This window comes from Miscanthus floridulus, chromosome 3 (assembly GCF_019320115.1).
Source record: "Miscanthus floridulus cultivar M001 chromosome 3, ASM1932011v1, whole genome shotgun sequence".
Taxonomy (NCBI): domain Eukaryota; kingdom Viridiplantae; phylum Streptophyta; class Magnoliopsida; order Poales; family Poaceae; genus Miscanthus; species Miscanthus floridulus.
This window is the reverse complement of record NC_089582.1, coordinates 52794824-52818450: the sequence shown is the minus strand read 5'-3', so window position 1 is coordinate 52818450 and position 23627 is coordinate 52794824. Positions and strand designations below refer to the sequence as shown.

Genomic DNA, 23627 nt, shown 5'->3' with positions numbered 1-23627 from the left:
AGAAGCTGGAACAATCGATCCCAAGATGCAAATATCAGCCGACGAATACAGGGAAATTAAGAGACATCGCGATAAGCAAAAGAGCTGATATGAGTAGGGAGGAACGTCGAAAGCAGGGACGACAAAGTCGCAAGTTACATCTCGGATCCTGTTGAATAAGTGACAGCGACAGAAGGAAAAGGATTATCAGCATTGGTTAAAGGATCAAGAATATCAGTGCCAACTGGAAAAAGAAAGATACGAAAGGAAGCAAGCCGAATCACATTAGAATTGTCCTTTCTTCAGACATTGCTAGAATGAAGGTTTGAAGTTGCCTACCAGATATGACTATCCAGAATGCAGCAATCAATATTGGGAGTTTAGGCAATCTCAAACCAACCATTGGTCTATCCATACTCAAGATGCATATCATCATAATAACATGGATCGACGCTTAAAAAATGGAAGTATTCATAATCGGCTGGAAAAAAGAGTGTTTGACTAGGATTGGGCTGATTACGAAGAAGAAGGCAACGAAAGAAAATATGTTTGGCAGGAAGGCCAATGGTGTCCATGAGGTTTAACCAGAAGCCAGAAGAGAAGGGTGCAACACTTAAGGAATAAAGAGTTGGAACAGGCTCCGGCATCCGGTAAACCTCAAGTATGGCGTAGTAAGCAAACAACCGATATAAAGCAACCATCGGCTAATATCCAAATGGCTTTTCTGTTGCCATCAGAATTCAGAGCTCTGGCAGATCAAGAAGTTTATTCGGATTTCGATGAATCAGAGTATGAGGAGGTAGTTGTCAAGTTGATAGTTGTACAACAAGCAATATTTGATAAACCAGTCAAGCATCGGCACTTAAAAGCTTTATATATGAAAGGTTTTGTTGATGGGAAGCCGATGAACAAGATGTTGGTGGATGGAGGTCCTTCTGTCAATCTTATGCCTTACACCACTTTTCATAAACTTGGCAGAGGACCAGGAGATCTAATGGAGACTGACATGATGCTTAAAGATTTTGGAGGTAATGCATCTAAGACCCAGGGGCAATAAATGTCAAACTAACAATCGGGAGTAAGACTCTGATCACCGCATTCTTTGTCATCGATGGAAAAGGGTCGTACAGTTTGCTCCTTGGCCGTGATTGGATTCATGCGAACTATTGTGTACCATCAACCATGCATCAGTGTTTGATTCAATGGCATGGGGATGATGTCAAGGTGGTTCGCGCTGATGAATCTGTGAGCATCGCAACAACCGATCCAATCTTTTGGGAACTAGGAGACTTCAAATGTTTTTTCTGGCAAGTTATGGGAAAGAGGCTTCATTAAGATCAGTAATGAAAGCCAACGGCCGATGCAAGCAATTGGCTCTGAGAGTTTGTTTTAGTAGTAAAGTCACGGCTTCACGTCGGCCATTGGATTAAAAGAAAAATAAGCATTGAGTCCTGGAGATGGGTTTAGGCCGACGTATGTGGATGCTGAGTCAAATTGTAAGTGCAATTTAGAGTTAATGGATTTCTTAAAGAAGTTCTGTTTTGCTTAATAGGGTGCTTGAACTGGGTTGATTAATCGTTTGGCCTTTGATTTGAAAAGTTATGCGGGACGTTATCCTAACATCTGGTCAACATTTGATAGCCGATTCGTTCTCGGCTCTAATAGCCGGTACCAGGAGGGTATCGCCTCTAGTTCAAAAAATAAAAATCTTCAAAGACAATAAAAGCCAATATGATATGTATCACCAATAGAGCAAGAATAAAAACAAAAAATAGTCATACACAAGAGTATTGCACTGAGACACATTCATGAAAAGAACAGGAGTCTTTGTTCATTGGATTACCCTAGATACAATCTAATCAAGGACCTTGTTCACCACATCCTGGGCAGATGTGATGTCTACTATGGCATCCGCTGCTATAACAAATTCTTCGAGTAGGTCCTCATGTTCCTCAGGGCCATCGCCCATTAGAAAACCAGTCTCCATGGCGTGGAGCTCGTACCTAGTTTGGACTTGTGCTGCGGTCAGCGCCACTACCACACCGTGACGAACGCTGTGGAGGGCAATCTCCTGAACATGGGCCAGGATGTCTTGGAGACGAGCGGCGATGGGGGAACCCCAAGCATTGACGGCATCTACGGCCACGTTCACCACTAGTTGGAGAGACTCCAACTGCACTGTCAGGGCTGACAATCATAGGAACAAAAAGACTATCAAGATAAAGATAATGGAAATCAGAATGAGGCGTTCCTGGAATTCATTTTACCTGCCACCATGGCGTCGAATTTAGCCAGCCGTGCCCGAACAGCACCGGCCTCCTCTTTAGCGGCAAGAAGGGCCTCTTGAGAGACCCTGAGACAGATCTCAAGCTAGCCATTTTCCCAAGTTGCTTCGGAATAGTGGTTCTGGGCCACCCTCCACTCTCGGAGAAAGTGCCGGGCTCGTCGCCGTTGTACGAATCGGAGGAGTCCGACGACAAGGTTGGCGCAGAAGATGCAGCGTTAGAGGGCCCGCCGACCCTGGGAAGAGGACACAGACTGTCATTCACAACAAAACCTATAGGCGAGTCAGAACAATTCATCATCATAAACAAGAAATGTCAATCTCACCTCATGCGTCGGAGACGCTGGTTCATCGGCATGTTCTCCTCCGGGATTTCCTCCACCGTGCGCTTGCCTCGGTTGTCTTCGCCGGCCATGAAGGATGATTGGATCTATGAAAGGGAGAAAGAAAACTGCTATAGGGTTTTGGTAGGTGGAGAAGAGCAAAGGAATAGTTGCGAGTGGAGATGTGTTTGAGGCTGAAGTCATCGGCTGGTATTTGAAGACATGAAGCGAAGAGGCAGACGCCTCGGGGCGCACAAAAGGCAACCGCAATTAATAGAAGGTGAAGCGCCACTTCACTAATGCCAATGAGAATACGGCGTTGGGTGACTGAGGACAGAAAAATCGAAGGGCTCTCTTGATAAAGCCAGGTTTTTAGACTTAATTGGATTGAGATTGGAAATATGAAGTCAGCTATTTTCAAATCGGCTATTTAGCCAAAACAAGAAATACAATGAGGCAACAAAAATATGGTTATCATTGATCCTACATGAGACACATGTTGACATATAGATTACAGGTTTAGGACATCCTAGATGACTTTCATTACTTCTAGCCGGATAGCATCAGCTTCTGTAATCTTTTGCTTGTATTCTTTGGCTGTTCTAGGAGTGCTCTCAAGGCTGCTTTGGATGGCTCTGCCTTCTTTCACCTTGGCCAACAATGCCTGTTTCTTCTGTTTGATGGCATCAGGTATTTGGGCCAGAGTAAACTTGCGATGATCAATGGCAGCCTTCACATTTTCCAGCTCCTTCTCAAGTTCTGCACGCTTGATTTCCAATTAGGACAACTCTGGATTGGTCCTGAGGGAGGAGTTCTTCAAGTCATCAATCAACTATGCCAGCTCTTTAGTCTCTTGCCTATTGGAGTTCCCCGTGGCCAGCAGGGCTTCATGATTGGACAATTTTCTCTGAGTCTTTTTCACCTTCAAAGCCTAATCTTCAAAGATAGACAAAGATGACAAGACTCTAGAGAGAGCTGGGGATGGATCACCCTTAACAGCCAAGAAGACTCTCTGCGTTGAATTAGTATCTTGGACCAAATCGGCTATATTCCTCTCAAATATTGGTAGTATATTTCTTAGCCGATTTCTGGTCTCCTCCGGTAGAGCTTTGCTAGAGGAAATGGTTGACGATCTGATTTCATCTTCATCAAAATATTCCTCAAGATTGAAAGAGTAGCTCTAGGCTGGAGGATCGAGTGCCTATGTGTAAGGAAAAACTTGATTAGAGGGACCGGATCAGTTTATAATAGAATAAACAAGTAAAATGAGATACAATACCTCTTCTATGGTAGCTTCTATCTGAAGGGAAGGAACAACTGAGGATACACTAGTAGTGTCTTGTTGAATCGGCATCTGCAAACATTGGAAGATTTTTAGTTCATGTTTACTACAGAGAGATAAGTTGGGAAAATAACTCCGTCACCATCAGTTGTCTGCCGGATTAGGGAATCAGCAGACTGAGTGTTGACAACAACAAGACCACCTTCAATGTGGACAGGATCGTTGAGCGGACTATCAGGCTCCTGATCTTGCACAGATGTTTCGTCAGGAAGTATCTAGCGCAGCAAGAAGTCAGATGAAGGACTGAATGAAAGAAGTTAAAGAAAAATACCCCGGTAAGCATCGAAGATAAAACTCACATTTTCTGTTGTGGAAGTATCAGTTATTTCAACCAAGATCGGCTCCTTTCATGGAACAGCCAATGGGAGTTCAGTTGGTGCTGAGTCGAACGCCTAGGATAGCGGTTCCGCACCCAAAGCAGGTTGGGATGCAATGCTCGATAGCTGTGAAGAGACGAAGTCAACAAGTGAATATCATTTTGAGAAGGGGATGAATTGTTTACCTGAGCAGCTGATGGTCTTATTCTATGGAGTCTCTTCCTAGTGGTGGTTTTTTGGGTTGCCCCTTGGACCACCTTGCGCTTTGAAGATTGATATGTCACAATTATGGGGGCAGCGGGAGTTTTCATCAATCTCTTCAGGGAAGGCGTAGCTGATCCCATTCTTGAAACCGGGCATGGTGGCTGGTAATCTATAGGATGCCCCTTCCTATCCAAGCTCAGAGGATCAAATTCAACATCCTGAAAAGGTCAATTAGGATGGTTAATACAGGAATTCGTCAAGCAATTTTCTTGAAGAGAAATAGCAAATTACCTCTCCGTCTGAAGCAAATTCTCCATCCAGGGCTATACACAAAGGGTGGACCGATCTACAAAAAAGATGGGAACGCCATTCTTGCCACTAGGAGTCGAAGAGAGTAGAAGAGAGGCTGATCCTAATCCAATTGTGCAAGCTGAGGGAAGGGAGATCTGATCCCAGCTAAAAAACTCTTTCGGCTTCCAATACTTCACTGATATCTTCTTGTGGCTTTAGTATGTTCTTGAAGAATAGCTGAGGAGGCAATTGGCCGAAACTAAACTGATGAGCTACAAAGGATGGGTTGTAAAATTCATATGCTGGGAGGTTGCCTGGAATGAAAGAGCCTGTAGCCATTTTGCCACGGCCATGACAAAACTTGGCTAGAAGAACATAGGGCTTGATGAAAGAATTGAAGATTGCAGCTGCCACATTGTCCGAACAACCTGACTCAAAGCGAAACTTGAATGGGAAGGCCAACTCATCATCATATGGTAGCCAAGTTAGAAGTCTACACCAAATCCTCTGTAAAATTTCTTGAAGAGATGGCCAATATCAAAATCAATTGTTATGGCCGATGCAGCCTCACCATAGCTCATGCACTGCCAAGTTCTTCCTTCTTCACCTCTATATTCCTTATCAAAATTGGAAGAAGGGAAACTCAGACTTTTGAGATTATGCCTCACAAACTTCTGCATATACATGTTAAGCCATAGTTGTATTAGCCATCAGGGGCCACTAACAGTATGCACTGATTCATTCTTCAGTAATTGGGCGGCCACCTGGTACATTAAATGATAAGCAGCTCCTATCAGATATTTTCCAACAGTGATATCCTTGCCTAATGCTAGGTGCTCCGCCATGAGTTTGTGATTATAGGTTGGACCATAAGATGACCCATAGAAAATGAATCTTTCTAACCACATGTTCAGAAATGCCATGTATTCCCTTTCGCAGACAGCTGATCCATCTTGAACGTGGTTTAGAATGTAACCGGCCCATCCTGTGCAGTCTGCTATTTTGGCTAATTTCTTGGAGCCAGCACTCAAGTACTCATAAGGCTACATAGATCATGTTATTCTAAGGCCGGTCTACATGTAAACATCGACCAGGGTGATGGTCATTGGGCCATGACCAAAGATGAAAGCATTCAGGGCATTAGACCAGAAATAAGATGCAGCAATCAGAAGTGAGTCATTCCTCTCCATCTCGGACAATGAAGGAGTCAAGCATTGATTCAGATCATAAAGTTCCCAGTCTCCACCCTTTTTGTCGGACACCCTATGGAACCAATTTCTCCATCCCTTAGGCATCTTTGGCCAATTTCTGAAGAGAGTTTTGGTATTCCAAGAGGACAAATCCACTGTAGATTGTTTGAAGAGGATTTGGTTGGTTTCTTGGCGAATGAAATCGGATGGATCGGGATCACCCATAGGCCCAATAAAATAGATATTGGGGGAAATAGTTGATGGAATCAAGATTTCGTTCCTCATTTCCTAAAGAAATCGGACGAAATAAGTTTGAGAAGAAAAGAAATACAAGGTAGCGGCTGATAATTGGGGAATGAAAACTTGGAGACATACCTCAGGGACGTGGTCGATGGTCACCATCACGGTCAAAAATTGGTTTGAATCTGGCGAGGATCGCTTGGATGACGGCTTGTTAGAACAGATGGTTTGCTAGGGTTTGGGGCCTTGGCGATGATGGCGTCGGCTGTTGAAGTTGGCTTGAGGAAGAAGGAGAAAGCGAACAGGCCGAGTGGGTTGCAAAAGATACTGTTGGGATGTTATATAAAACTTGGGTCGGAAAGTCAGGAGTCGTGCGTATATCTCGGGATAGTACAGTTGCGGCATGGTAAACCAATGAACTGGAATTTTGGGATAAAATCATTTTATCCCAAAATTGGGGGGCATGTGTTTACACCAAAATTTGGAAGAAGAGCGCAGGAACTCGTAGGCTTCCAAGATTGTGCCAATCAAGGAGTCGATTGAGTAAAAATTGATATCTGTCGGGTCAAATGCGACACTGGGATCAGTTCTCTCCGAATGACGTCAGCAGATAACGATGGCGAGATATGATTGGCATCGAGAAAATACATATCAGACACTATAAAAGGGGAAAGATTAGAGTCCAAGTTATCTTAAAATAGGAATGTTTCTTCAAACCAAAGATTGTACCGAGTCGTACTCGAGTAGGATTTATTTTTAGGTCCCGGGTATAAATATCAAACCCCAGCTATTGTAAAAGACACACAATCAATCAAATAACAGTTATTTACTTTTTTTTGGCTTTGGCCACCCCTTAGGAGTAGGAGTAGAGTAGATCTTGGTGAGTTCTTTAGCAAGTACAGCTGCATCGATCCGGTCGACCTCCACTGCTTGTCTGTAAGTACCGTCATGGCTTATACCTCTATTCGTATGGTTGCATCGATCCAGTCGACCTCCACTATGACTCTGGTATGAGTTAGTTATCGACTCTTGTCTAGTTCAAGTGTGGCTACATCGATTTGGTCGACCTCCACTGCTCGAACTAGATTAAGGTCAAGTTATCGGCTCTATCTAAGGGTGGTGTTCCTTCGGATAGATTCATTAAGTTACCGATATTGCTTATTGCTTCCATTATTTATTTAATTATAGCAATATCACTTCACCTGATTGGGATTGATCTAGATCGACCTTATATCTTTTTAACCCATCATTTGTTAATTTAAACTGATCTAATCTGCACTTTAAATGACGAGTTATGTTTTATCGGCTGTTTTACATCAATCTTGATCGTGAATAGCGTGCGGTTAAGGCACGTTTGATCTTGAGTAGATCTATTGGCTAGTGAAAACTGTTCCATGGCCCGTTATCATGGCCTGTGTGATTCTGCCTTAGACCCCATTATTAGCACCATGGAGTGGGGATCGTTATTTGGTAGATCTATTCTTGAGAGGGCATGACCTTAACTATGCGTAATGCCTGAATCGACTGTTTTAGCTGATATCGAGCGCTTTCATGAACAGTTCGCATCACGAGATCGTTGAAGTAGCGATAGGTTGAAAGATATGTTAGCCCCATGATGTTATTATTGTATTACAGCTTGCATGATTCTGCCTCATGCCCCACTGATATTAGTAATAAGTTAGGGTCGTTGAGTCTATTGTTGTTTCTACGGCCTGCATGATTCTGCCTCATGCCCCACTGGTCATAGCGATAGATGATATCTAATATGTTTATTAGATTTATCTCTATTAAATGGTTGAATGATGATGAACTATTTCTTTCATAAAAAGGGGTTCGGTTACTTACAGTCATTGGCTTAGCATGAACTAATTATTGTTAATATCTTATTGCCATTGACCAATATTTGTTTAAAGAATGATATCTATCCTGAACGATAATCGATTCTTCTTACACAACCCCATGAGCTTTAACCAATTTATTCTTATGAATATGCTGGAATTGACTATTTAGTCGATCTCCTTTCATATCAGCTCTCAGAGCCACACATTTGGGACTGTTTGGCAACACCGGCATGTTTCGCCCTTAATTACTGATAAACTTTCTCTCCTTGTTAATTGCAGGGTCAAATTGACTGGCACATCTCGGGAGGAGTGCGTAGGATCGACCACCCTTGCGCTGAAGCTAGGCGGATCTCCAGCTCCATCGAGCGGACCCTTTCGGCTTGCTCGTGTGTCCTCAACACGGGACGAAATTCCATGTCGATAGGTACCCACTGCACTTTTGAGTGTTTTTAGTTTTGGGAAGGGATTTGAGTCCTTAGTGTAGTTTAGAAGGGAATAAAAACCTATTTCTATTGATTTTACAACTTGACTGCATAAAACCTACTTTTGGAGAATCTCGGGACGTGATTCTTCTAAGGGGAAGGTTTTGTCATGACCCGATCATGACATGTTTGTGAGCATAAGCATCATGATCATCTTTTGCATCCAAATCAAAATCTAAATTCAAGTTGTGCTAAAATCTGCTTTCTGTCTGCTCCCAGGTGAACTGACAGATGATCCGCCACACTCACCTAATGATCCGTCAACTCATTTAAACTGTCTCACAGAGTGTTGATGGTAGTCAACACCCATCATAAACCATTAATATAACTTCTATAAAAGCATGAATATGATTACCAACATAGGTTTAGAGGTTTAAACTGACAAATTCCACAAGTTTTGGTGAATCTGTGTTTTTAGTAGGGTTTATCCAGAAAACCGTCAAGGAGGACCTACTTGTCAGATTTAATCACGCTTATCCATGACGAAACTAACTCTAGAAGACACCAGTAGGCAAACCACGGTGGCAAAGGGCAAGTGGTAGCCAGGTGGGGCCAGTGGGTCCCACCTATAGGCCGCCCAACCCCCTAGGCCCACATGTTAGTCCCCCTTTCGAATAATGGTTCTCCACCACCTCCTAGGTTCAATCTCCACCGTTGCTTTAAGTCGGTTTGATCCAAGGGCTCAGGATTGATGGTTCCCCTTATATATACCAGCCCCTACCCCCCCTCATGTATCAATCACTCATAATCATCGATCATCGTCAAGAGAAGAACCTCAGAGCTCCACAAATATTTAGGGCATAGCTAGTTAAGTTAGATCTAGAGGGAGGCAAGCTTCGCTTGGATTCCTAATCTTGTCAAGAACGTGGCTTGGTGTAGCCTTTTGTATCCTTTGTTGTATCTTTCATATTTCAGATGTTTGCTACATTGTTATTGTTGACGGTACTTAACAACCATTATAAACCATCAATATAATACATGAATATGATCACCAACATAGGTTTAGGGGTTTAAACTAATAAATTCCACAAGTTTTGGTGAATCTATGTTTTTAGCAGGGTTTATTCTGAAAACCATCAAGGTGGACCCAAACGTCAAAATTAATCGCAATTATCTGCTACAAAAATAACTCCAGAAGGTTCTATAGGACTCCAGGAGGTAAACCACCAAAGCAGAGGGTGAGACGCGCTAGGTGGGGCTGGCCAACCCCCTGGCCCACCTGTCAGCCTCCGTCTTGTCATGTCGATTCTCCACCGCCTTAGGGTTTGCATCTACGCCGTTCTTTCAAGTCGGTTTGATCTGTGGGCTCAGGATTGATGCTCCCCCTATATATACCAGCCTCTGCCACCCCCAAGGCATAACCCTAATCATTCAAGAGATCAAGAAACCCTAATCATCCTCAGAGATCCACCATATTCTAGGGCCTAGCTAACTAGGTTAGATCTAGAGGGAGGAAAGCTTCGCTTGGATTCCTGATCTTATCAAGAAGTGTGGCTTGGTATAGCCCCTTGTATCCTCTTTTGTATCTTTTATTATTCATATGTTTGCTATAATTGATTCGACATTGTTCTTAATATTATTCATATTCCTAGTCATCATGTTCATTGTTTACTTTGATTATATGCTTAGTATAGCTAGATTATCATTATATTCAAGCATAAGTTCGTATAGCGCTCGCTCCAATGTACATGGGGTGAGTGGATGACATTGTGTAAGCGTGGTGCTTATACGTTGTTTACCTGCGGATGCACCCTATATTCTGGGCCATGTGGTAGATCACAGATGTGACACTCCCGTTGATTCCTTTGTAGTCCACTCCCCGAATATAGGACAAGTAGGATCAAGTTAGGAAGGAAGACATGCTCTGTTCTTGATCTTCCTTAGTAATATCCCTTATGTGTAGATATGAAATTTCTCTTAGCCATGACTACTAAGTGTAATTTCACTAATCAACATATGCTTTGACTAGTAATTAAGAATGACTTAGGAATTATTCCTCTAATTTCTACTTAGCAATGTTAATGCCATAGAAAAGGAGTACTCTAAGTGATCATTTATTATTTATCATTACTTATCATATTTATCTCTTGACTTACCCCTGTTATGTGTAGAAGCTTGGTTATGGTTTATCTCTCCATCATGTGTATATGTTATCAATATATTCCAACTGTCCATCCTTCCCTGTGGTAAAAATATAAATAATGATACCTGGAATACTCCCGGATGAAGTTCTACAATCGTATATTATCTGTGCGCTTGTAGACCCCTTTTATTTATGTATTCTTTCTAGTCACAATGAAATACTAAAGTACTTCTTAGTGTCATTCTAGAAGTAACGCAAAGGAATGTCAATAAGCATTTCTGGCATCATAGCTAGGGATGACATCTTAACGAAAGTGATGTTAAGAAATGACAACAAACATTAGGTGGCTATTTAAACAAGTGACAAGTGAATAAATACCAACAAGCATTTCTAGTGCCGTTGCTAGGGAAGGTAGTTAGGCAAAAAGGAATATTAATAAACTTGTACTTATTGATGTGATCGAGGGAACCATTGACCTCTGCTCAAACAGGATTACCCTTGTTCTATCTACTTTTGTATCTTATGCAGGGTAATGTATGACTGGTTTTGACCTTCTAACAAACTACATTGAAAATATAGAAGCACTACTCAGGAGGACTAAAGCAAAACTCAAGAAAGTTCTAGCTTTAGAATCAGAAGACATCCAGACAGGGCAGAGCTTAACACCAGTTTTTGAAGCCATAGCCAATAAGACTCTCTGTGAATTCTCTACTCCAACTACGGGAAACACTCATACTAGACCGGCAATCAACATTGGTGACAATGCTTTTGAGTTCAAGCCAGCTCTCATCAACATGGTGCAAGCTAGCTAGTTTTGTGGAAAGGCACATGAAGATGCGTGTGCTCATCTCCAACACTTCCTGGAGATCTACAACACTTTTACCATCAAAGGAGTTACTAGAGATGTCATATTACTTCGCCTCTTTCCATTCTCACTTTTGGGGAAGGTGAAGCAATGGTTCTACGCCAACAAAGATAGAAACACTACATGGGAGAACTGCTCCACTGCCTTCCTAGCAAAGTTCTTTTCCACAGGCAAGACCAATGCTCTGCGTGGAAGAATTTCAAGTTTCCAACAACATGATGAATCTGTCCCTGAGGCGTGGGAACACTTCCAAGACTACATATCAGAATGTCCTCATCATGGGATGGTGGATTGGCTACTCATGCAGAGTTTCTACCATGGGTTGACAAATAGCACCCATGAGAATATGGATGCCGCTGCTGGAGGTGCATTCTTGTCACTCATAATTGCACAAGCAACATCTCTTGTGAAGTTAGTCTCCAATCAAGGTTGAAATCAAGAACGTCTTCAGACCCGCAAGAAAGGTGGAGGTATGCATCAACTCAAGGAGATAGACATGCTGTCTGCCAAGATGGACCTACTGATGAAAAAGCTTGAAGACCGAGCCAATGAAAAGCAAGAATCATGCACATTCATGATTTCCGTATGTCGTGTGAAGAATGTGGCAACACTGGGCATTTAGGGAATAACTTTCCTAAAACCCACAAGGATGTGAACTTCATCAACAACAACAACTATCATCCTCAACAGAATCAAGGATGGAATCAGCAACAAAGGCCCAACTACCAAGGTAACTATCAAGGTAATAATTACAATAATTTTAATAACCAGCCATCTTTGAGAGATTTAGTTTCTGGGCAAGCTAAAATTATGGAGGGCTTATCTAGAAAATTAACTTCCAATTATAAAATTTTAGAAAATATAAATAAAAGATTGGATAGCTTCTCCTCAACTATTAAAAACCAGTATAGCTTTAATAAAATGATAGAATCACAAATAGCTCAGCTGGCGGCTGCTGTTCCTTCGACTGACAAAGGTAAGATTTTGGGCATCCGGAAGATCTCGAAACTACAAATCTTGTCGATATTCACAATGCTACAGGATGCTACATAGAACAATCAATAGGAAGATGGGAGGATTATTCCTTGCCTGTCAAGAAAGGATATCTAGGGAGACCTGTCATCCCCATAGCTATTGGACCTCACATTTTCCAAGAAGCTATTTGTGATTTCGGTGCAAGTGTGAACATCATGCCAAAGGTAATCTATGATAAAATCAATAGAGATACTCTATTGTACTCAAATATGTGTTTGTAGCTTATAGATCAGTCACTCTGCTACCCTAAGGGAATTCTTGAAGACACCATTATTTGAGTAGGACAATCGTATGTACCCATAGATTGTGGTTTTGGAAATAGATGGATATGTAAGGGCACCCATTATCTTGGGCCAACCTTTCCTAAGCACTGCAAAAGCCATCATCTGCGCGGATAGTGCCAAGATCCGTTTCACCATAAAGGATAGAAAGGAGAAGTTCACTTTCAAGAATCATATATATCACTCTCCTAGTCATCCACAGATGGCATATCTGCCCGAAGAGACAACAGTGACCAAGAAGAGTAACAACCAGAAAAGAAGGAGGAACAAGGCCAGGCAGTCACAAGAAGAATCAGTCAAGATGATCAACACACTTTGATTAGAGTACAACCATCTCCTCGCTTCACCATTCCTTACCAAGAAGGAAGATCTAGGAGTACTAACGATCGAGTGTACCATTGGACAAAGAATTTTCCACAACACCTTCTGCGACATCGGATCGGGTGTCAACATAATGTCTAAGGTAACATATGACTATTTGTTTGGTGATGAACCTTTGTTCCCTACATATATGCAATTACAGATGGCAGACCAATCAATCTGATTTTCAGAGGGAATAGCAAAAGACATCATGGTAAGAATACAAGATCACTATGTCCCTACCGACTTCATGGTTCTTGATATGGGAGAAGAAGAAGATGATGTACCTATCATCCTTGGAAGATCATTCCTCAACACTATCAACACTATCATCTATGTCGGATCTGGATAAGTCCACTTCCAATTTTTAGGACAAAAGTGGCGATGTTATTTCAATAGTTATACCACTTATGAACAGCCAAAAAAGACCCGCTCCAAGAGGAGACGCCGAGTATCCCAATACCGAAAGAATCAACTTCCAAAGAATGATGAACAAGTAGAAGTTGTAAAGAATGAATCTACTCCACAAAAATCAAGTCCACAGACCAAGTGGGTGTGGAAGGAAAGGGTGGCATCATCATCAGAGTCACCATCACAAGAGGTGCAACCATCAAGGTCTCCATCTTTGGGACCAACACATGCACCCAAAGAATGAACAAGACTGGAGAAGAGTCCTGTCTAGAGGACTTAAAAATCTGAACCCTCACTGGGAGATAAATCGGTAGTTATCTATATTTACTTTTTTAGCATTGCATGAATTATTTTTACTTTAGCATATTTACTTTTCTACATTTACTTTGCACTTAGAAAATAAAAATTGCATTACTGCATTATAAAATCCTAAGCCCCATGTGAATATTTCTACAGTGTGTAAAAAATCCCAAGAATATTTACTGTGGCAGCGTAAAAATAGAAATAACATGCATGCATTATATCATAAAATCCAAAAAAATATGAGATATACATCCTGTTAGAATTCTGCCACTTCAAAAATATTTCCAATCCAAAGAATAACTAATCTTTGGATTGTAGATCGCTAACCCTTTTATCCTAATCCGTTCCATGAGTTTTTGTGTTCTTGTTGAAGTTTTTGTAGGATGGTCTCAAGCAAGTTCACTCGGTCAACTTCATCTCATTCCACTAGGAGTACATCCTCCCGAGCCAGCTCCAACAGGCTAGAGCCATTGAGGAATCCAACCTCCTGATGGACGAGAAGAACATCCACTGGCGAAACCGCTCTAAGAATAACCATGTCAACAACTAGCTTGGGGGAAGGGCATCCCCCATGTATGTAGATAAGTGTTTATTTTTCTTTTGTTTTACTATTTCTAAGTTTGCTAAAAAAGATGCATAACTAAAAACAAAATAAAATTCATCTTTGTGTTAAATATATATTAGTAAAGTGTGATCTAAAAATGAAAACAAAATAAAAGTGTGTATCTAGTTTTTTGTTTTTAAGAGTTGAATAAATAAAAAGGACTCTGAAGGTAATCTCTTGAAATGGAAATGATGAATAGTTGCTCTATTGTAATTTCTTTCAAATACATAGCTTTCAGCCTTGAATTCTCCCAAGTTTTGGATAAGACAATTTTGATATAAGAATTTACTCTGAACTTGAAACTCGTGGGTAGCATATGCTTAATCTAAGTCTAGGTAATTGACAGATATAATATGAGAAGGTCTGAGCTGCTATTTATCTTGTTCCAAGTGATACTAAAGTTCTGGAGATTTATCTTTTGAAAATATAAAAATGCTACATGATGAGTTCTTGTATGACAAAGCTTAAATTCCTACCAGAGCCAAACATGATATTTAGGCTAGAAAAAATTCCACCTATATGCTGTTTATTTTGCATTGAGTTTAGTCAAGCTTTGTTGACACTTATGAGAGGTTTGTCATGCTCTTAAAATCAAGATCATGTACACACCACCCACATATGCACTACTCCTACACTAGGGGTAGGCGTAAAAACATGCCATTCCATTTAGATCCACCCAAAAATATTTTACTCCTACACTAGGAGTGAACACCAAAAATATGTTTGATAGGATATCCACTAAATAAATGCTCCAAGTTCTTGTTGCTATCTCTCAAAAGTTTATTGCAGAAAAGAAGCATGGGGCTATGTTGACACAAAAATGTGGCAATGTGATCAACACACAGCAAGCCAGAAGATCTGAGCGGAATGAGACCAAAGATCTGCTTGGCTTCAACACAGAACCAACCGATTCTAAAAACCCAACGACATGCCAGTCAATTTGACCTACAATTGACAAGGAAAGAAAATCTTGGAACATGTCGGTGTTGCTCCAGACAGTTCCAAATGTATGGCTAGATAGCCGATTCAATAAGGCTATCGACTAAATAGTCGATATCCGGCATATTCATTAAATGAAAATCTTTAAATCAAGGATTATCGGCTAATATTAAATGATAATAATATGAATCAAAATAACCGATACTCATGGATCATAGCAGATTTATGGTGACTGATTAATCTAAACAAAAATAAGTACAATACATCCAAATACAAAAATCAGAAGATCTTTCTTTAAAATTTCACTATATAAGATCAAATGGTCGATTGATGTTATCAATCAATTACAGAGTTGATAATCAGCAAAGAAGCAATATGAGAAAACATCATCAGCAAAATAGAACATAATCAGTATAAAGTGCGAGCCGATAAATTTGATGAAAAGAGTATAACATGCGAACAAATCGACTGTCTAATATAAATGAATCTACAAATAGTCTGGATCTAATCTATTATCATCAACAGTGAGGTTTGATCGGATCGATGCAGCTATGATAATGATAACAAACTAAAGCCAAATAATCTCTAAAACCATCTATATGTTATCAGATTTATGAAAACATGCTATATGCGTGAGAGTATAGACAATCGGCTAAAATAGCCGATGCAGTCATAGCAAACAAACAGAGTACATATCTTGATCATGAGCAAGGCCACTAATCGATAATTTCTAATCCAAAGTCTTACTAGTGATGTTCAACCGGATCGATGCAGCTATGGTAGTGTTATTAGATTAGATCTTATTAACTAGTGAGTTTATTCAAGATTGAAATATATCGTTGGATGCATACTATGTTTGATTGGAATAGAGATAAAACAACCAATCTAGCGGAATTAAGCCATCAATTATAAGATTTAAAGCGTGACCAAATCAAAGGACGACCAATTAAGATGATATGATGTCGATCTATCTCTATCTCAATCGGGTGATTTTGTTATAATTAATAAAATATTAATTATAACAAGATCGATAACTGGTGAATCAACCAAAAATAGCAAAGAAGATCTTACTAATCGTAGTAGATTTGATAACTGATGATATTGTATTAAACAATAATTTAATTAACACAAGATCGATAACTTTGATCTATATTATGATTCGTAAGAGATCAATTAGCTAATGCAGCCTTACAAACTATGATACAGATCGATAACTAACTTATATTATGGCTCATAAAAGATCAATCAGCTGATGCAGCTTTACAAGAACAATACAAGTCGTGACGGTACTCACAAGCAAGCTGGAGGTTGATCAGTCGATGCAGTCCTGTTTGCTGTAGAACTCGCCGAGATCTATAATACTCCTACTCCTAATATGATGGTGAAAGCCAAAAAGATTGTATTGATTGAGTGTTTGTTTTTTTACAATAAGCAGGGTCTAATATTTATACCCGAAACCTAAATATGAATCCTACTCAAATACGACTCATTACAATTTTTGGATTAAAAGAAAACTCCCTAACTTAATAATAACTTGGACCCTAATTTTCCTTATTTGTAGAGTCCGACATATCTTCCTGGCGCCATTCAAGCATAGCCCATTGACGCCGCCTGCTGATGCCATCTATAAAATAGCCGATTCTGACATCGCATCTAAATCAGCTGATACCGATTCATATCCAATCGATTCCTTAATGACACAATCCTAGAAGCTTCGAGTTTCCACGTTCTTATTCCCAAATTTTGGTGTAAACATATGCCCCCTAATTTTGGGATAAAAATAATTTTATTCCAAAATTTCTATTTATCGGCTCACCGTGTTGCAACTGGTCATTCCAAAATATACGTGTGACTCCTAATTTCTCTGGCCGAATTCTATATAATGCCCCAACAATATTATTTCCAACTTGTTCGGTCTGCTTACTTTCCCCTTTTCTCTTGAGCAAGCTTCAACAGTCAAAACCGCCACCACCAAAGCCTTAACCCTAGCCGATCTTCTGCTTTGATAAACTATTGTTCAAGCCTCCTTTCTACAACCTTCCTTACATTCAGATCTATTTCGGCTGCAATGGCGACCAACAATCATATTCTTGAGGTATGCCTTCAGATTTCTATCTTTTAAGTATTAGCCGCTACTCCGTATTTTCCTTTCTTCTTAAATTCATCCCAACTGGTTTCTAGGAAATGAGGAATGAAATTTTGATTCCATCAGTTGTTGTTCCTAATACCTATTATCTTGGACCTATGGGCAATCCAGATCCATCTGATTCTATCAACTAAGAAACTAACCGAATCTCCTTCAAACAATATGTAATAGATTTATCTTCCTGGAACACCAAAACTCCTTTTAGAAACTGGCCCAAAATGTCTAAAGGATGGAGAGATTGGTTTCATAGGGTATTAGAAAAGAAAGCTAGAGATTGGGAAATTTCTAATTTAAACTAATGCTTGACACTCTCACTGTCTGGAATGTAGAGAAATGATTCACTTCTGATCTTTGCATTTTAGTTTTGGTCCAACACTTTGAATGCTTTTGTTTCTTGTCACAGTCCAATGACCATTACTTTGGCCGACATCCACATGTTAACCAACCTTAGAATAACAAGATCAATGCAACCTTATGATTTCTTAAGTGTTGGATCCAAGAAATTAGCCAAAATATTGGACTGCATAGGATGGGCAAGTTATGTTTTGAATCATATTGGGGATGGATCGACTGTTGATGATAGAGAACATGTAGCTTTCTTGAATATGTGGCTAGAAAAATTCATCTTTTTTGGGTCATCCTATGGTCCAACCTATAATCATAAATACTTGGCAGAGCGTTTAGCAACCGGTAATGGAATCCCCCTTGGAAAATACCTGCTAGGATCTACTTATCATCTGATTCACCAAGTAGGTGCCCAATTGCTGAAAAATGAACCAATGCATACCAGCAATGACCCTTGGTGGTTGATACAATTATGGCTGAATCTATACATGCATAAGATTATAAGACCCAATCTCAGCAATCTGAACTTCCCTTCTTCCAACTTTGCTGAAGATTATAAAGGAAAAGAAGGAAGAACTCGATAGTGTATGGATTATGGTGAAGCTGCATCAGCCATAACAATTGCTATTGATGTAGGCCACCTTTTCAAGAATTTTTATAGAGTGTTTGATGCAAACATCTTGGCTTAGCTGCCTTATGAAGAAGATGAAGATAATGAGCTAGTTCTGCCAGTTAAATTCCGGTTTGAATTAGGCTATTCAGATGAAATAGCTACTGTAATTTTCAGTTGCATTATCAAACCCTACGTGCTGCCTACCAAATTTTGCCATGGTCATGGCAAAATGGCTACTGGTGCTTCTCTCCTAGATAATCTCCCAACTTATGAATTCTATAACCCCTCTTTTATGGCCTATCAATTCGGCCTTGGTCAACTACCCCCTCGGCTATTCTTTAGAAATACTTTGAAGCCAAGAGAAGGTATCAGTGAAATAATGGAAGCTTCTAGAGTCTTTCAATTGGGGTCAGATCTTCCTTCTCTTTGTCTGCATGAATGGATAAGAGCCACCTTCTCTTTAAACTTGTTTGACTCCTGGTGGCAAGAACGGCACTCTCACCTCTTCTGTAACTCAATTCATCCTAACTGTTTAGCCCTGGACGATGACTTTGCTTCTGATAGTGATGTAACTCACCACTTTCCTTTTAGAAGGATTATCAAGTTCTCCTATCAGTTCATCTAATAATTTTTTTTGCAGGATACCAAATTTGATCCCCCAAGTGTGGACAGGAAAGGGCATCCCATAGAATATTATCCACCATGTCTAGCCTCAAGAATGGGATCAACTGCACCTACTCTAAAAAAGTTGATGAAAACCCCAATTGCCCTAGCAATACTCACATATCAATCTTCAAAATGCAAGGCAACCCAAGGTGTAACTCAAAAAACCACAACTAGGAAGAGATTTTGCAGAACAAAATCATCAATTGCTCATGTAAATTAACTTATCTTCCCTCTTTAGATGATATTCAACTTCTAATTCAATTCCTTTCTTGCAGTCATCGACTATAGCATCTCAATCTGCTTTGGGTGCAAAACTGCTATCCTAGGCACTTAAATCAACATCTGCTAATCTCTCATCAGCTAATCCTCCTAAGGAGTCGATTATAATTGAAGCAATTAATATCCCTGACAGATCCCAGATGACAGAACATGAGAACCTCTCTACTTCATCACCTGATACTACCAAGGTATCTCCTCAAGCCTTCAATCTTATGCAGCTCTTACTCTTCTCTGATCCTTTTCTTTCATCAGACACCACCTAGGAAAACGTCTCCACAAAAGCAAAGATCTAACAACTCACTAGTTGAAGAGGACCCTATTGGCACTGATACTCAAACTATCAATTCTCCAACTTGGAAAACAATCGATGGTAAGAAATTCATATGCTCATTTAATCCTTCTATAGCAATTATAAACTGAAAAACCTCTTGATGCCTGCAGACACTAGCATCGAAAGTCCAGAGCCAATTCAATCGGATGTTGAAAAGGATGTTGACACATCATCGATTGTTCCCTCTCCTCAGCTAGGATCTATTTCAGAAAAGGTATTATCTCCCTCTCACCATCCATCTCATTGTCAACTCATTTGCTATTTCTAATAAGACTCCTTTTGTTCGCATATAGGCACTTAACTCTCTAGCTTTGAGCTACTCTTTCAACTTTGAGGAATATATAGATGAAAGTGAGATAAGCTCATCAACCATTTCTTCTCAAGAAATCTTATCAGATGAGACCAAAAATTGGCTAAAAGACATGCTTCCAATGCTTGAGAGAAACATAGCCGATTTGGTCCAGGATGCAGATCCATTGAGAAGAATCTTCTTAGCCATTAAGGATAATCTGCCCCCAAATCTTGCTAAAGCCTTGATACCTCTATCCAACATCAAAGATTATGCTCCCAAGGTGAAAAAGGCTCAAAGAAACCTGACTAACTGTGAAGCTTTGATGGCTAAGAAGAACTATAACAAATAGGAAGCCAAAGAATTAGCATAATTGATTGACAATCTAAAGAATTCTTCTTCCAAAATTGACCCAGAACTGACTCAGCTGAGAATTAGGCGTGCTGATCTTGAACGGGAACTAGAAAGTGTGAGAGCCGCCATTGACCGTCATGAGTCTAACTTGACTCAGATCCCTAATGCCATCAAACAGAAGAAACAAGATATGCTGACCAAGGTTAAGGAAGGCAAAGCTATTCACAGCAGTCTTGAGAGCATTCTTGGATAAGCCGAAGAAGACATACAACAAACTGTAGAAGTTGATGCTATTCGGCTGAAAGCACTAAGAGCAATTCATGATGCTCTTAACTTGTAATTTATGTTCTAGCATCTGTAGTATATATTCTGTGTAACCCTAATGATAATTGTACGCTTCCTGTTGGTCTATTGTACTTCTTGGTTCGGCTAGAATAGCCGATTTAGATTAGCTGATTCTCGATTCTGACTTTACTCTGACTTAATTGAATCTAAAAATGGCCCTTATTGCAAAAACCCTTCAAATTCCTTCTTAGTCATCAATGCCTCGTTCCCCTCGTTATTAGCGAAGCGATGCTTCTCCTTCCATTAATTGGGGTTGCTTTCACATGTTCCAAGATATCTACCATCTCGCCTTCGTAGCTATAAATACCAGCCAAGGGCCTCAGCCTCAAACACATCTGTATCTAAAACTGTTTCTCATTCTCACATGTCTTTCTACCTTCAAGAACCCTATAGCAGTTTCTTCTTCTTTCCCTCTCAAGATCCAAACCAAAACTCATGGCTGGCGAAGACAACCGCGGCAAGCGTGCGGTGGAGGAGGTCCCGGAGGGGAACATGCCAATGAGCCAGTGCCTTCGCCGCATGAGGTAAGATCAAACACCTTCTATTCATGACATCGAATCTTCCTCAAACTTGTTCATAGTTTCATCCTGAATGACAGACTCCAACGTCTTCCTCCTAGGGCCGATGGGCCCTCCAATGCTGCACCTACTGCCACACCCACACCGGACTCATCGTTGGACTTCTCCAACTCATTCACCAGCGGCGACGCCCAGCGCTTCCTTGGGGAGTGGAGGACTGCTAGGAACGTTACTTCGAGGAAACTCAAGAAAACGGTTAGCTTGAGATCCATCTCGAGGCCTCCCAGTCCGCCCTCCTCGCTGAAGAGGAGGAAACCAACACTGCTCGAGTGACGTTGGCCGAGTCCGACGCCATGGTGGCGGGTGTAACACCTCTGGTGTTTTGACCTAATACTAAAATTTGACATGTCATCATGTGCATTGCAAAGCATTCATATAGTATAAAGTTTTGAATGCATTCACTAAATAAGGTTTATTTCATAATGTTGTTATTTCATATGATGTGTTTCAAAAACCCTAAATACAGATCATGACCACAAGGGTTAAATTTCATGTGATCATGTGAGGTCATATGTCCTTTGACTCAAATAATCCTAATGGGCCATGTTACTGGTCAAAAATCAAAATCTAAGTGAAAGGAAGACAAATCAAATTTGAATTCATATTCAAATTATATAAGTCCTTTTTGCCCCTTTTTACTAATTCAAAATCCATGAGGAATTTGGGGTTGAGGCAAAAAGCAAAGTTGGAGATTATTTTATAAGGATCAACTTTGGTATTCAAAGTTTTTCAAGTTTACATATAAAATTTGGAGTAATTTTGAAATGATTCAAATGCTCAAATGCACCCCAAATTCAAATTTCAAAATGGAGGCAGAATTTGAAAATATTTCTTGAAGCAAAGTTGTAGAGTTTGAAAAATTGAACAACTTTCATTTTTGGAGATTTTCAACTTCTTTAGAAAATTTGGGAGTAATTTGAAAAATGGAAGCAGTGGCAGTTCTGTAATTATTTCAAAAATCATCTCCACCTCTCTGCTTGCCGCCGGCGCCACGCGGAGGTCACCGCTGATCGGGTTTCACCGCTTTCACACGCAGTGACACGCCCAAACCTCCGTGGCGAGTTCGCCTGTGTGCTGTCATCACCGTACGCCCTCCATCTTGCCATAAATAGGAGTACGTCGTCGTCAATCGGAGTTTTCTGTCGACTGTTCGCCGCTGGTGACATTGCCGCGATCGTCCAATTCATCCTCGTCGGACCACCTCAGGCCAATTGCGTTGGCCAGCAGCTCCACCTCACCTTGCCGCTCATTCCTGACCTGCTCGCCTCACTTCTAGCCGATCAGCACCACCGCGCGACATCATCTTCTTCAGAGCCGGCCGAAGCTCCGCCGCGACCCACCTCACCGTGGCCAGGGCGATTCAGTACGTCTCCGCCTGCACCAAGTACATCATCGTGATCACGGTGAGCTCCTGAGCGTGATGCTCACTCTTCTTTTGACTCTACTGCACCGTAGCACTAGCTACATCGACCGCCGTCGGGTCCGAGCCACCATGGCCAGAGTAGAGTTCTATCCGGTGTGCCCTTTGCTGTTCTGAGGATTGGGATAGATTCGCGACATGGTGTAGATCATGTAGGTGCAGTCCGTCTCACCGGAGAGTCACCACCGGCGCGTTTTGTGGCCGGTCAGTGAGGGTAGTGCCGCTGTGGTTGCTTGAGTCACTGACAGTGGGGTCAGCCTGTCAGTGCGAGTGAGGAAGAAGAACAGTGCTGATTTTTATTTTCTGAATTTGTGAATAATGCTGAAACTTTGGGAATTTGTAGGAAATTCATGATAGCTCCAAAAATTCTGCAATTTTGTGTGTAGCTTCTATACATGTTCTAGTATGATTTAAAAATTTGAAACTTGAAATTTGAATAAATTTTTAATGTTCAAATATTCAGTCCATTAATTGAAAAATGCAATTTCCATGATTTTTGTAGGTCACTGTATAATTCCAAAAATCATGAAATTTATTTTGGTACACTAATTTGCCATGAGTAATCTTACATAAAATTTTTAGGCCATTTGGAACAAGTTCATTTTTGGGCTTAATTCCAAATTAATTCAAAAATAAATAAAGACAAACCCTAAGTGTTTGATTAGTGTTGGATCTTGTTTTGGTCATGTTTTGTGACTAGTAGGGTTCCAAGATCCATTAGGTCAAGTCACATGTGTGGTTCTTAATGATAGGGTTACAGGTTGGTTTTGTTGGCTTGCAACTGTACCGCGAAATAAAATCTTTTGCGGGTGTTTTACATTTCATGTGCCGTGAAAGCATCATGTTTACATTATCATCATGTTAAAGCATATGTTATCATTTCATGT

General features: G+C 40.6%; 1 non-coding gene across 1 annotated transcript; it reads right to left on the bottom strand.

The window, feature by feature from the left end:
• Positions 1-11620: 11620 nt before the first annotated feature.
• On the bottom strand, positions 11621-11726 carry LOC136547689 (small nucleolar RNA R71). Its single transcript, XR_010781653.1, has one exon. It is a non-coding gene; the product is annotated as a small nucleolar RNA R71 (small nucleolar RNA).
• Between the last annotated feature and the right edge of the window lie 11901 nt (positions 11727-23627).